Source organism: Gadus macrocephalus, chromosome 9, assembly GCF_031168955.1.
Source record: "Gadus macrocephalus chromosome 9, ASM3116895v1".
NCBI classification, from domain to species: domain Eukaryota; kingdom Metazoa; phylum Chordata; class Actinopteri; order Gadiformes; family Gadidae; genus Gadus; species Gadus macrocephalus.
The window spans coordinates 5,033,896-5,049,033 of NC_082390.1; the positions used below are offsets into that span (position 1 = coordinate 5,033,896).

The following is a 15,138-nucleotide window of genomic DNA, read 5'->3' on the forward strand; positions in this document are numbered from 1 at the left end:
GAGATTACCTGCTGGGAGTGACTAATGAAAGGAAACAGTACAAAAATGTGTAGAATTCAAACAGTAAGCTCAGAGTAGCCAGCGTGTTCCATCACTTTTTCTATTCTTTTTTTTTTCCTTCTCTACTGCGGCTACGGTATGAAATCTCTGACTACTACCAAGGCCGTGAAGTGAAGCGTTTACTTAGTTTTTATTATTTTTTTATTAAGACCATGTTTGGAATTAAAATGTATGAGTCGTTAGGCTTTTGTTTTTCATTGTGTAACTCCACCTAAGACACTTAGGCTTGTACGAAGGAGGAAACAAAGCCCTGAACTGACTGGCGACGCAAGACCTTGCATAATTATGCTATGCACATTCCTACAAGACACACACACACACACACACACACACACACACACACACACACACACACACACACACACACACACACACACACACAGCCAGGCTGAAACAGGGAGGGGTGGAGTCTCTACACTACTCTCTATTTGTTTTTCTTACTGCTATATTCATTTAAATTTCTTTCTCTTTTTTTGCAGTGGTTGAACATTATCTGTATTGGTCTTCATATATAAATGTTAAAGTTAAAATGTTAAAAAATAAGAAAAGGGGGTGGTTAGGGATTATTTGTGGATGGAACTTGATGCACATTTTCTGTCCGTCCTGTACTGCTGTACAGTTTTTTTTAAGACGTTGTAAATAAGAACATTGCCTTACTGTATTTATTATCATGTTTAGAGATCAACCTGACCAGAAACTGCTGGAGCCCTGTTTGAGCGGGCGAGTGAAAAGAATGAGAGAGAGAGCGAGAGAGCGAGCGAGCGCGAGAGCGAGAGAGAGAGAGAGAGAGAGAGAGAGAGAGAGAGAGAGAGAGAGAGAGAGAGAGAGAGAGAGAGAGAGAGAGAGAGAGAGAGAGAGAGAGAGAGAGAGAGAGAGAGAGAGAGAGAGAGAGAGAGAGAGAGAGGGCATTTGATGAAAATGGTTATAAAGGATATTGACGAACCCCCTCTGCCCTGTAACTGTAAATAAAGAAACATCCATTTCATTATACGTTGGCCTTGTTTTCTTTCCATTGGTTTGGTATGGATTCTATTACCGAGTTATCGGTTCCGTGATCGGGTTCGGTCGAAGCTCTCAAAGTCGTAGACTTGTTTGTCTTTCTGTCTTTCTTTATCTTCTCTCCTTCCTTTCGGCCCAGTTGTTGACATCCGAGAGCGAGCTCGGTCAACACTCTTCTTTCCATTTCTCCTCATTTCTTCCTTTCATTCTTCCCTTCCTTCTTTTTCGGTCCGGTAAGTTGTCATCTGAGAGCGAGTTGGACCGAGACTCTGTTAGCGTTCTTTTTGTTCTTTCCCTGAAGAAAAAAATGAAAGATAGAAAAAAAGGAGTCAAAAGTATTTCTCTCTATCTTTCTTTCATTCTTTCTTTAGGTCACGGCAGTGTTAGCTGTGGGCCGGTGCTTTCCATCCAAATATAATCCTCTCGTTTTCGCCAAATTCCCTTCGCTGTGCAATCACAGAGGAAGTGAGCAGGAGAGAGAGACACACACAGATAGAGAGAGAAGGAGAGAGAGAGAGAGAGAGAGAGAGAGAGAAGGAGAGAGAGAGAGAGAGAGAGGAGAGAGAGAGAGAGAGAGAGAGAGAGCGAGAGAGCGAGAGAGAGAGAGCGAGAGAGAGAGAGAGAGAGAGAGAGAGAGAGAGAGCAGAAAAGAGAGCGAGAGAAAACAACCACGTCCACCGTGCCTACTTTGAGCTTCAATATTCCATAACCCATCGAGAGAGGCATGCGGAGGAAAGAGAGAATACGGATCAAATTACCACTCAATTATATTTTCCTTCAAAGGCCAAGACATACTGGGGATGTCCCAAGATCAGCAGGGTCCAACTCAGGGAGAGGGGGGCTGGAGAAGGGCCGTAGGAAAGGAGCTGTAGGGGTAGGTTCCTCAGAAGGGGGTCGATCGGCAGGGGACAAAAGGGGGGACTGGGTGTGTGTGGCGGGTGGGGGGTGGTTGGGGGGGTTACAAGGGCAAGGGGCCGGAGAGCTAGTGAATGGAGTAAGAGGAGAGAGCAGGAACGAGGAGAAAGAGGGGAGCGAGGGAGTTGAAAGAGGGGGGAGAGAGACAGTAAAGGAGGAAGGAGGAGGGGAGGGGAAATAGGGAAGGGAGAGGAGTGGAGGACTAATAAGTGAGAGAGTTTAAGAGGAGAAAGCGAGGGAGGGAGGGAGGGAGGGAGGTAAAAGAGGGGAACGAGAGACAGTGAACGAGGAGGAAGGGAACGAGAGACTAGAAAAAGGGTGGGGAGAGAGACAGTGAGGAGAGGGAGGGAGGCAGGAGGAAGAAGGGGAGAAAGAGGGGGGAAGGGCGGAGGAAAGAGACATTTTCAATTAGCCAGATTAGACGTCATGGTGCCGCCTCGCCTGCTGCCCTCCTCTGGTTTCTATCACTGTTGGGCCAATTTGGAAGCGAGGGAAAAGAGAGAGAGAGCGAGAGAGAGAGAGAGAGAGAGAGAGAGAGAGAGAGAGAGAGAGAGAGAGAGAGAGAGAGAGAGGCAGGGGTAGAGAGAGGTAGACCGTGGGCCAACGGCGAGCTCTGTCTACAGAGGGTGCTTTATGTAGCGCCTGGGAGCCCATACTGCCCCCCCCCCCCCCCCCCCCCCCCCCCATCACCCCCACCTTTCATCTTAAAACTAGAAAGAGACGCGGAGACAAGCCACTTCAAAAGACAGTTTGATCTGGGAAGTACACAGGAGTGGGACCCAAACGAGGATCTAAAGAAGTGCTTAGGCAGAAGAATATTAAAAAGAGAGGAAGTAAGACACAGAGAGAGAGAGAGAGAGAGAGAGAGAGAGAGAGAGAGAGAGAGAGAGAGAGAGGGGAGAGACAGAGACGCTGTAGGGTAGGCGTTGCCATGGCGAAAATCTTCTCTTCTATACTCAAGGTCGTAGGTCATGGTTCATGGGTTTGGCTGGGAGCCGCTTGTGTGTCTCTTCGTGCGATGGTGCACAAATGTATGGCTAATGATCATGATGAGACTTGCAGGGCGATTAATTTACTTGATATCAATCAATTAAAAACAACGAGGACACACCAGTCAGCCAAGTGTGGCTGCAAGGGAGACAAGATGTTCTCGAGTTAAGGTGACTCATCCACTCATCGGCTCTGGGTGAACACAGTGGCTGGGGTTCATTGTACAATTTCCCAGAAAAGTCAGTTATTTTGTGAATGTACTTTTTTAATTATTTAAGGTAGTCATTTGGCGTGACTCTTGCATTTTAAATGTACTTGAAGAACTAATCTACTTCAAATATGTTTCTGCTTCAAATCTAAGGGTACTTAATACAACAACAATTTTAATTATTTAACAGATTATAAAGCCTAACCCTAAAACCCAACGGCAACCGAACACAAAATAAAATAATAAATAAATAAATAAATAAAGTCAAACACTAAAACCAAACCCTAACCCTAAATACCAAGCCTAAACCTAAATACATTTTATTCATATTTAGGTATGTTGGAGTGAAATTTGAGTGAAAATGTTTTTTAGAACATCCTCATTATTACTTCCCCAATCATTGAATCACTGTTATACATACCGTCTCCCTCGAAAAAATGCTTTTATCAGACCAGACCACAAAACATTTCCAGCCTTCAAAAAATTCCATTGGATCCTGAACTCTAAATTAAAATATAATTTGAAAATACTTAAAGTCTAGACAGTATACAGATACCTCCAGACACTCAAATTCCACATCACAATGGGCCTTGAAAAAGCATTGCCATTGGGTCCTGCAGGAGATGCTGTTCAGCCAACGGTGCTCATCTGGTGGTCGTGTTGTGGGCGTCAGGCAGCATCTCCCGGCTCCAGGCCTGCCCCCCAACATGGGGCTTTGAGGGGAGCCACCTGTCCAGGGGGCCCCCAGCCTGCCGCGGGCCCTGAATAACATATGAAAGCAGATATGGGTCAACAGGTGTGTGTGTGTGTGTGTGAGTGTGTGTTTCTGTGTGTGCGTGCGAGTGGGTTGGTGTGGATGTGTCATGTCAGGACTCTACAAATAGCTAGGCAGACAGTTGGCTCTGGAGGACAGTTGTTCTTGTGGCCTCCTGGTCTCCCTTGCTCCACTTTCCTGTAGAATGCTTCACATTCCCATGGCGATGGCCACGGCTGCCCTTCAGCCGCGACCAAGGTAGTGGAAGTGAGTCGTGTAGGCGTTAAAGAATACCTACTTTGGTTCATACACCTATTCAAAACGAATGTCCCTAACCCTTACAATGACCTCACGCTCTACTGAACATAAATTATTTAGCCTGGTGGGCTTCAAGCTCAGAGGTCAATATTAAATAATGTAATTATTGAGGAAATAGGATGCTGTTTAACAGCGCTAACTAGGTATATATAAGGGACAGCTTACACAAGACACAAGGTTTCTTGTGTGGACCCTTCCCCGTCATGTTCAGCCAATCCCCTCTGCATTAGCACCAGAACCCCCTTGCTTGTGTGCAACCTCTTAGATACAGTATGCCCTTTGACCTGTGACCCCTGGTTGGCCAAGGCCAGGGCGACATCACCCCGATGGGATAATAAATCACCCGGGAGGCCAGGGAGTGTAGCGTGACCCCGCCTAACCTCTGGCCCTCGCGAGATGCTCTCCTCGTCCATATGTCTGTGGCTCACCTCATTCCACCCCTGGGCCCGGCCAGAGACGAGCTCCCGGGCCAAGAACAACAGAACACAAAACCCCAGCCTCGCTCCCGTCCAAAGAGCCGTCCCGGCTCCTCTGTTTCAAGTTGCTCCTTCCAAAGCGGGACTGCAGAAGAAAAGCCCCACCCAGCGCTGGCTGGGCTGAGCGTGCGCTCTCGCTAATACGGTGTTACTGCCACAGTGGATTTGCACACAGAGCCCGGACGCACGTTCCCAGAGAGAAGGGTGTGGGGGGGGTGAAGGGGAGAGGGTGGAGCAGGGGGGGTATCACGTTCACGTAATCGAGGGGGGGGACTTCTCCCTCTCGGACCAGGGGAGAGAACCCCCCTATTGGGAGACTGGGCAGGCTTCAGTGGTGCTCTGGGAGGGTATGGTCTGTCCTCCCTGGTGCTACTTTACTTAGAGAGGAAGAGAGAGTTACAGGGCTAGAGAGAGAGAGAGAGAGTCTTAGGAAACATCAGGCGAGCTAGTGTACAAACCACGGAAGCATCATGTCTGGTTGTCACCCAGGTTTGATTCTGAGGTGCGCTGAGGTGCCAAATCAGTTATTCTATCCTCCCTCAACTTTCCACTTCGCTGACTGTCTTTAGGTTAGTCCTGTCCATGAACACACAACCGTGCTCGTGCAAACAAAACCAATAGTAAAATAAAGGGGAAGAAAAGAGATTAAGAGATACTGGGGAACATATCATAAGCTCTTATTATCAACATATTAACTGAGTCTTATTATTAACATACATCTTGTTTCTGATATGGTTCACTGGAAAAGAGAAGTGAGAGATCATTCAGATTAACAAAGAATTTGTCTAGTTCCTTGAAACCGGTCTACAGTGTAAGGCTCAACCACAAGCGAAATGCAACCACAAGAAATGATTTGAGAGGAGACAGGGTATGATGATGAAGAAGAAAACACAAAGGTTTTAGGTTAAATTAAATGACGGTGCTAAAGTTAAAAAATTCATAGTGCCAATGTTAAGTTTAACATAGCGTTCACTCCATGCTTTAATCCATTCCATTGCATGCTCTATTGGATGCTTTCTTTTATTATCAATTCACAAAAAACATAATGGGTAACACTGTTGTTTTTTTTATTGGTCGTCATGAAAAAAAACATAAGGGGTAACACTGTTGTTTTTTATTGGTCGTCATGAAAAAAAACATAAGGGGTAACACTGTTGTTGTTTTTATTGGTCGTCATGAAAAAAAACATAAGGGGTAACACTGTTGTTTTTTATTGGTCGTCATGAAAAAAAACATAAGGGGTAACACTGTTCCTTTTTTTATTGGTCGTCATGAAAAAAAACATAAGGGGTAACACTGTTCCTTTTTTTATTGGTCGTCATGAAAAAAAACATAAGGGGTAACACTGTTGTTTTTTATTGGTCGTCATGAAAAAAAACATAAGGGGTAACACTGTTGTTTTTTATTGGTCGTCATGAAAAAAAACATAAGGGGTAACACTGTTCCTTTTTTTATTGGTCGTCATGAAAAAAAACATAAGGGGTAAGACTGCTGTTTTTTATTGGTCGTCATGAAAGAAAACATAAGGGGAGACACTGTTGTTTTTTTATTGCTCGTCATGAAAAAAAACACTGTTGTTTTTTATTGGTCATCATGAAAAAAAACAGAAGGGGTAACACTGTCGTTTTTTATTGGTCGTCATGACAAAAAACATAATGGGTAACACTGTTGTTTTTTTTATTGGTCGTCATGAAAAAAAACATAAGGGGTAACACTGTTGTTTTTTATTGGTCGTCATGAAAAAAACATAAGGGGTAACACTGTTCCTTTTTTTATTGGTCGTCAAGAAAAAAAACATAAGGGGTAACACTGTTGTTTTTTATTGGTCGTCATGAAAAAAAACATAAGGGGTAACACTGTTCCTTTTTTTATTGGTCGTCATGAAAAAAAACATAAGGGGTAACACTGTTGTTTTTTATTGGTCGTCATGAAAAAAAACATAAGGGGGTAACACTGTTCCTTTTTTTATTAGTCATCATGAAAAAAAACATAAGGGGTAACACTGTTGTTTTTTTGGTCGTCATGAAAAAAACATAAGGGGTAACACTGTTCCTTTTTTTATTGGTCGTCATGAAAAAAACATAAGGGGTAAGACTGCTGTTTTTTATTGGTCGTCATGAAAGAAAACATAAGGGGAGACACTGTTGTTTTTTATTGCTCGTCATGAAAAAAAACACTGTTGTTTTTTATTGGTCATCATGAAAAAAACATAAGGGGTAACACTGTCGTTTTTTATTGGTCGTCATGACAAAAACATAATGGGTAACACTGTTGTTTTTTATTGGTCGTCATGAAAAACAACACTGTTGTTTTTTATTGGTCATCATGAAAAAAAAACATAAGGGGTAACACTGTCGTTTTTTATGGTCGTCATGAAAAAAAAACATAAGGGAAATAATAGAAATACACACATACATTTTAATGTCATGTATATCATCTTTGTTGACAATTGATTATTGTGTATTGTCATTGCCTCAGTGGTGCAGTGGAGTTTACTCTGCCTTACCCCCTGGAGACCGGGGTTCAAGTCCGGTTGATGTCATCTGTTGGTAGACTCTTAGCTCTATTTCATGCGAATTATAAAGTCAAGTATAACCTTTGTGATGTTGTTATCCGGTGTCTTGATGGTGCATTGTTAAGTTCAGAGGTTAACACTCTAAACAGCTCATGTTCGGATCCCCGCAATATCATAACACTGTTGATATTTATCAAATAAAGCTTAGGGGGTAACGCTGTTGTTTTTATCAAATGAAACATGAGGGGTTCCTTTTTTTAGTGGTCGTCATGAATAAAAAAACAAGGGGTAACACTGTTGTCTTTGTCAAATAAAATATAAGGGGTAACACTGTTGTTTTTCTTTGGTCGTCATGAAAAAAAACACAAAGGGTAACACTGTCGTTTTTATCAAATGAAACATTAGGGGTAACAGTGTCGTTTTTTATCGGTCGTCATGAAAAAAAACATATGGGGTAACACTGTTGTTTTTTATTGGTCGTCATGAAAAAAAACATAAGGGGTAACACTGTTGTTTTTTATTGGTCGTCATGAAAAAAAACATAAGGGGTAACACTATTGTTTTTTATTGGTCGTCATGAAAAACAACATAAGGGGTAACACTGTCGTTTTTTATTGGTCGTCATGAAAGTAAACTTAAGCGAAATAATAGAAATACACACATACATTTTAATGTCATGTATATCCTCTTTTTTGACGATTGATCATTATGTATTGTCATCGCCTCAGTGGTGCAGTGGAGTTTACTCTGGAGACCGGGGTTCAAGTCCGGTTGATGTCATCTGTTGGTAGACTCTTATCTCTATTTCATGCAAATTATAAAGTCAAGTCTAACCTTTGTGAAGACTTTATCCGGTGATTCATGGTGCATTGTTAAGTTCAGAGGTTAACACTCTAAACAGCTCATGTTCGGATCCCTGCAAAATCATAACACTGTCGATATTTATCAAATGAAACATGAGGGGTTCCTTTTTTTATTGGTCGTCATGAATAAAAACATAAGGGGTAACACTGTTGTTTTTTATTGGTCGTCATGAAAGAAAACACAAGGGGTAACACTGTTGTCTTTGTCAAATAAAATATAAGGGGTAACACTGTTGTTTTTTATTGGTCGTCATGAAAAAAAACATAAGGGGTAACCGTAACACTATTGTTTTTTATTGGTCGTCATGAAAAACAACATAAGGGGTAACACTGTCGTTTTTTTTGGTCGTCATGAAAGTAAACATAAGCGAAATAATAGAAATACACACATACATTTTAATGTCATGTATATCCTCTTTTTTGACGATTGATCATTATGTATTGTCATCACCTCAGTGGTGCAGTGGAGTTTACTCTGCCTAACCCCCTGGAGACCGGGGTTCAAGTCCGGTTGATGTCATCTGTTGGTAGACTCTTATCTCTATTTCATGCAAATTATAAAGTCAAGTATAACCTTTGTGAAGACTTTATCCGGTGATTCATGGTGCATTGTTAAGTTCAGAGGTTAACACTCTAAACAGCTCATGTTCGGATCCCTGCAAAATCATAACACTGTCGATATTTATCAAATAAAACTTAGGGGGTGACACTGTTGTTTTTCTTTGGTCTTCATGAAAAAAAACACTGTCGATCTTTATCAAATAAAACATAGGGGGTAACACTGTCGTTTTTATCAAATGAAACATGAGGGGTGACACTGTCGTTTTTCTTTGGTAGTCACGAAAAAAAACATAAGGGGTAACACTGTTCCTTTTTTTATTGGTCGTCATGAAAAAAAACATCAGTGGTAACACTGTTGTTTTTTATTGGTCGTCATGAAAAAAAACATAAGGGGTAACACTGTTCCTTTTTTTATTGGTCGTCATGAAAAAAAACATAAGGGGTAACACTGTTCCTTTTTTTATTGGTCGTCATGAAAAAAAACATAAGGGGTAACACTGTTGTTTTTTTTATTGGTCGTCATGAAAAAAAACATAAGGGGTAACACTGTTGTTTTTTATTGGTCGTCATGAAAAAAAACATAAGGGGTAACACTGTTCCTTTTTTTATTGGTCGTCATGAAAAAAAACATAAGGGGTAACACTGTTGTTTTTTATTGGTCGTCATGAAAAAAAACATAAGGGGTAACACTGTTCCTTTTTTTTATTGGTCGTCATGAAAAAAAACATAAGGGGTAAGACTGCTGTATTTTATTGGTCGTCATGAAAGAAAACATAAGGGGAGACACTGTTGTTTTTTATTGCTCGTCATGAAAAAAAAACACTGTTGTTTTTTATTGGTCATCATGAAAAAAAACATAAGGGGTAACACTGTCGTTTTTTATTGGTCGTCATGACAAAAAACATAATGGGTAACACTGTTGTTTTTTATTGGTCGTCATGAAAAACAACACTGTTGTTTTTTCCTGGTCATCATGAAAAAAAACATAAGGGGTAACACTGTCGTTTTTTATTGGTCGTCATGAAAAAAAAACATAAGGGAAATAATAGAAATACACACATACATTTTAATGTCATGTATACCCTCTTGGTTGACGATTGATTATTGTGTATTGTCATTGCCTCAGTGGTGCAGTGGAGTTTACTCTGCCTAACCCCCTGGAGACCGGGGTTCAAGTCCGGTTGATGTCATCTGTTGGTAGACTCTTAGCTCTATTTCATGCGAATTATAAAGTCAAGTCTAACCTTTGTGATGTTGTTATCCGGTGTCTTGATGGTGCATTGTTAAGTTCATGTTCGGATCCCCGCAATAACATAACACTGTCGATATTTATCAAATAAAACATAGGGGGTAACGCTGTTGTTTTTATCAAATGAAACATGAGGGGTTCCTTTTTTTATTGGTCGTCATGAATAAAAACATAAGGGGTAACTGTTGTTTTTTATTGGTCGTCATGAAAAAAAACACAAGGGGTAACACTGTTGTCTTTGTCAAATAAAATATAAGGGGTAACACTCTTGTTTTTCATCAGTCATCATGGGAAAAAACATGAGGGGTAACACTGTCGTTTTTATCAAATGAAACGTAAAAAAAACTCGTTTTTTATCTGTCGTCATGAAAAACCCATAAGGGATAACACTGTCGAAATGTATCGAATAAAACATAGGGGGTAACATCAGGGACGCGGGAAGTCAGTCCAGGGGGTGGGGGGGGGGTGCTGAGAGAGAGTCTATATAATGACGTCATAATAAATGCTGCGCAACATCCATTGTCTACAGAGACGAGATGACGGGTGACGTCAAATCAGGGATCCGCTCTGATAAACACTCTACTGGTGTGTAAAAAGAGTTCTGCCAACTAGCCACTGTTATTCACAAACGTCAGCAAGTAAACAATGTGGAAATTAGAGTCAACTCGGCTGATACTGTGCTGAATTTCACACACTAACAACATGCCGACAAGCTGTTGCGGTCCGGGATTATACACAGCGTTATAACAAGGATTCAGGAGGTTATTTCTAAAGGTTTAAAAGGAAAGTGACAATAAAAGAAAGCCTTCATTTTCATCCAGAGTTACGAGTTGTCTGATATGAGGAAAGTGACGGTTTCTCCGTCGGGTGAACTGTCCGTCTTTGCTCTTTTTTTGCCAACCAGTTTACGTGCGGGATTCCAGAATCATAACGATAACATTCAACGTGTCTATTAATATGGCAGCAACATTTTACACCAGTTTTAGAATGTTCACTACAACAGATGTTGAACACCAACATGCTTATGTAAATCAGCATAGTACGATATTCAGCTATCGACAGTTCTGCGATGTGCGTCATATCCTACGTCAGCCTACTCAGACAATGTTCTAAATAAAATGAAATGATAATATGATAAATATCATAAAAAGGGTGGATGTCAATAATTTAATGAAAAATCATGTTGTATGATAAAATTATAAAAAAAGTAAAAAGTATTGATTTTTTTCAGAAAACCTTCTCACCTGCGGTTACAGCCAGATGCCGCCAGGGGGGGGGGTGCTGCAGCACCCTAAGCACCCCCACTTCCCGCGTCCCTGCCCTCAGTTGACACTGCACAGCATCCCCCCGGTTTCAGCTCAGCCCAGAGCCATCATTTTCAGAGTGAACATTTAAAATAGAGTGGAAAATTAAGTACTAGGAGGCCGATGGACCACATTCACAGTGGCTTTCCAGAGATAGAGAGAGAGAGAGAGAGAGAGAGAGAGAGAGAGAGAGAGAGAGAGAGAGAGAGAGCGAGCAAGAGAGAGAGAGAGAGCGAGCAAGAGAGAGAGAGAGAGAGAGAGAGAGAGAGAGAGAGCAAGAGAGAGAGAGAGAGAGAGAGAGAGAGAGAGAGAGACAGACAGACAGACAGACAGACAGACAGACAGACAGACAGACAGACAGACAGACAGACAGACAGACAGACAGACAGACAGAGTGAGAGAGGTAGAGATAAAGGTTGACGGACAGACACAGTGAGAGAGAGAGAGAGAAAGAGAGAGAGAGAGAGAGAGAGAGAGTGCGAGTGAGAGGTGAGTCTCATATGGGCAGCGGTCTGGATTCCTCATCAGGACATGTGTCAGAGAACATGCTCCCTCGCCCCTACAAGCAGCTCCAGACCCGGGGAGCGTGTGGTGTGCCGGTCCGCCCAGCGCTCCTGACGAGAGAGCCAGAGGCAGGAGCGAACCAGGGCGCCCGCCAAGAGACGGCCTGGAGCAGGAGAGGATCTGGGATAGTGGCCATGTTAAACCTTCTTATTGTAAAAGAGAAGGGGGGGGGGGGGGGGGGAGAGTGGCTGCTTGATGTCCTCATTGTGTTCCCATGTCCTCATTGTGCGATTGTGAGGACAGGGTGTAGCGTTGTAATCCGAGGCACGGTGTGGTCAGTTGGGTAAGGTTCTATTTTGAATGACTGGAAACGTAGCCGCACACGCACATGAGGCAACGATGCCAATCGTTGCCTCATGTGGAAATATTTGGAATTTCGTTGTGTTGTTTTTTTTTATCACACCACACCCCTTAATCCACACACGACGCTTCTCTTGTTAGAGCAAGGACATAATATGGAATATAAATACCGAATGAATCAATTATAAAACGTTCTTGAATGAATCCAGTTTAAAAAAAGAAAGTAGCAAAAATAACAATAAAAAAGGATGTGCATTCATATTCGAAATACACTCACTCACACACACACACACACACACACACACACACACACACACACGCACACACACACACACACACACACACACACACACACACACGGTGTGAATGCTCTGCACACACGGCTGCCAGGACCAGCCCCTGTTTCCATCTATCTCCTCCACACAGGTGGTTGATCTGGACGCTGCCTCTCTGTCTCAGCCAAACGCATCTGACGGCATCTCCGAGCATTCCTGAGCGGATTAGTGGGCCAGGCACCGTCGTCATAGACAGATAGAGACAGGGAGGGGGAGGGAATATAAAAGAGAGCGAGGGAGAGATAGTCGGCCTCGCTCGGCCTGTTTGTTGTTACGCCTTGTGCCGCGTGCTTGAGCAGATTCGCCTTGATAAAAGATAAAGGTCCTTTGATAGGCTGCAGGTGCACTCGTTTAATGAAAATGACTATCCTCGCCCCTGCTTGCCAACACCCCGTCCCCCCACCCCTACCCTCCAATTTGTGTTTGGTGGAGACTCTACTGTGCAGCAGCACAGCACACATATCTGCACATCTGTCATGCAACGCTCTGCAGCTTCTCCCCGGCTTCCTCCTCCCTGCTCCCTGTCCCTCCATACTAACACGCAGCACCTCCAAAACCTCCTCCTCCTCCTCTGAATATATATATATATATATATATATATTAGGGGGAAAAGCATTCCAGACGCTAAAACAAATCATTGAAAAGTTTGAAACAAAAAAAGATGACGTTTGGCCTACCGTGGGCCTGTTTTACAGACTCGCAAGAACGGAAAGAAAGAAAAGGAGAGATTTAAAAAAGGATCCAGGAGGAGGGTTGGAGAGGGAGGGAGGGACGGAGGAAGAGAGATTGAGAGAGGGCAAGAGAGAGAGAGAGAGAGAGGCAACCAGGGGGAGAGAGGCAGGGAGAAAGGGAAAGAGAGAGGGGCAGGGAGAAAGAGGCAGAAAGTGGGAGTGAGAAAGCGAAAGAGAAGTGAGAGAGAGAGAGAGAGAGAGAGAGAGAGAGAGAGAGAGGCAGGGAGAGAGGCAGACAGAGAGAGGGGTAGGGTGTGGGAGAAGAGAGAGAGAGAGAGAGGGGCAGGGAGATGAAGTGAGAGTGAGAGAGAAGTGAGAGACAGACAGGCAGGCAGGGAGAGAGGCAGTGAGAGAGAGAGAGAGAGAGAGAGAGAGAGAGAGAGAGAGAGAGAGAGAGGGGGGGGGGGGGGGGGCAGGGAGAGAACGAGAGACAGAGAGGCAGGGAGAGAGAGGCAGAGAGAGAAGGAGCGAGAGGTAGAGAGAGAAGGAGCGAGAAAGAGAGAGATGCAGAGGGAGTGCGGGCTCGACCCCGGGTCGGATGCGGCGGTGCCAGGGGAGCGGCCTGCTGACGTGGGTTGCGGCCCGGGCAGGCTACATGCAGAGGAACCTGTGGCTTTATATTAAGTGCCGCAGTGGTTAACAGGAAAAGATAACCTATTTCTGTTGGTACAACGAGGAAGTGTGAATTCACAGGGTATTGGCACACTCGTCTGACGTTGCAGACGTTTGGGTTCTGCAGAAAAACGTCCTACTCTTCCTGCATCTGTCGTCACCGCCGGACGGGAATACAACACATCATGCTGGTTGTGACAGGCTGTGGTGGCAGATTGTATGAGAAAGGAAGCGATTAAAAGAAATGGTTCGGGGTGGGGGGCGGGGTTTCCTGACATCTTTTTTTTTTAACCATTTACTGTAATTCGATTGACAGTTAAGAAACTGATTTGAACGATTTCCTTCTTTGTAATTCTTAACAGCAAGTACAGATGCTGCTGATGGTTTCAGTGGTATTGATCAAATATCCTGTTGACCATTTGCACACACGAAGAATAAGACCTGGAATAAATGTGAGACACTTTTGTGAAAATGGATTCATGAGTGTAACATAGTTGAAATTGTATTACTATTTTTTGTGTTATATACATATCACAAAAGTTATTTTTTATAATTATAACAAATATTTATTTATTTTAATATTTACTAATTTAAGCATTAAACAATGCGTAATATTTGTCATAAATTACCAATTATTGCAGTGAGAAGAATAGTATCTCTATTTGCATAAGGAAACTGAAAGCTAAGTTAATAGCAACAGTAACAAACACTACCAGCAACAGTTGCCAGTTTAGCAGCATAATTAGAATTTTATTAAAAATATAAATATAATAAAAGAAAAATATTTAAAAAATATTAGCAATATTATTTTTCCCTTTTACATTTTTCAGGAGTTGGGCCTCTGCAAATAACATTCTCACAGCAATGACAAAATTCATATGAAAATACCATAGTAATGTTGTTATTACTTTTTCTGAATAGATGTTTTACACTTAACTCAGCTATCTTATCTCAACAGGGTTTCAAGAGGCCAATAGCCTTTTGTGCAATGGAGTTTTAATGAAAATAAGATGAAGATGGATATAGATATTCATAAAAAGCAAGACAGTCAGTCAAACGATCACACTCCTTGTCAAGCTGCTATACACCCATCCACCGATGCAGTCAGTTCAAGCCTGTCACTTACCCACCAAGTCAGTCAGTAAGTCAGTCAGTCAGACCTGTCTGGTGTTTAGGCAGGGTAGGGTTAGGGTAGGGTCCCTAGACGTGTTCCTTTGTTTAGGCTGAGAAGACCCAGACACAACAGTGGCAAGGCCTGGCCCCTCACAAAGGCCCCCCACACAAAGAGCCACACACTGGGACAATGGAGCAGGCCAGGAGTGGGGGGAAGGGGGGGGACTGTGGCCGTACTGGGGTTACCCACCTGCACACTTCAGAACACCAC

At 42.9% G+C, this 15,138-nt stretch overlaps 1 long non-coding RNA gene across 1 annotated transcript; it reads right to left on the reverse strand.

Annotated features, from left to right (window-relative positions):
- Nucleotides 1–884: 884 nt before the first annotated feature.
- On the reverse strand, nt 885–2,172 carry LOC132464153 (uncharacterized). Its single transcript, XR_009527194.1, has 2 exons — nt 1,818–2,172; nt 885–1,354 (listed from the first exon to the last, which is right to left on the reverse strand). It is a non-coding gene; the product is annotated as an uncharacterized LOC132464153 (long non-coding RNA).
- Nucleotides 2,173–15,138: the final 12,966 nt, after the last annotated feature.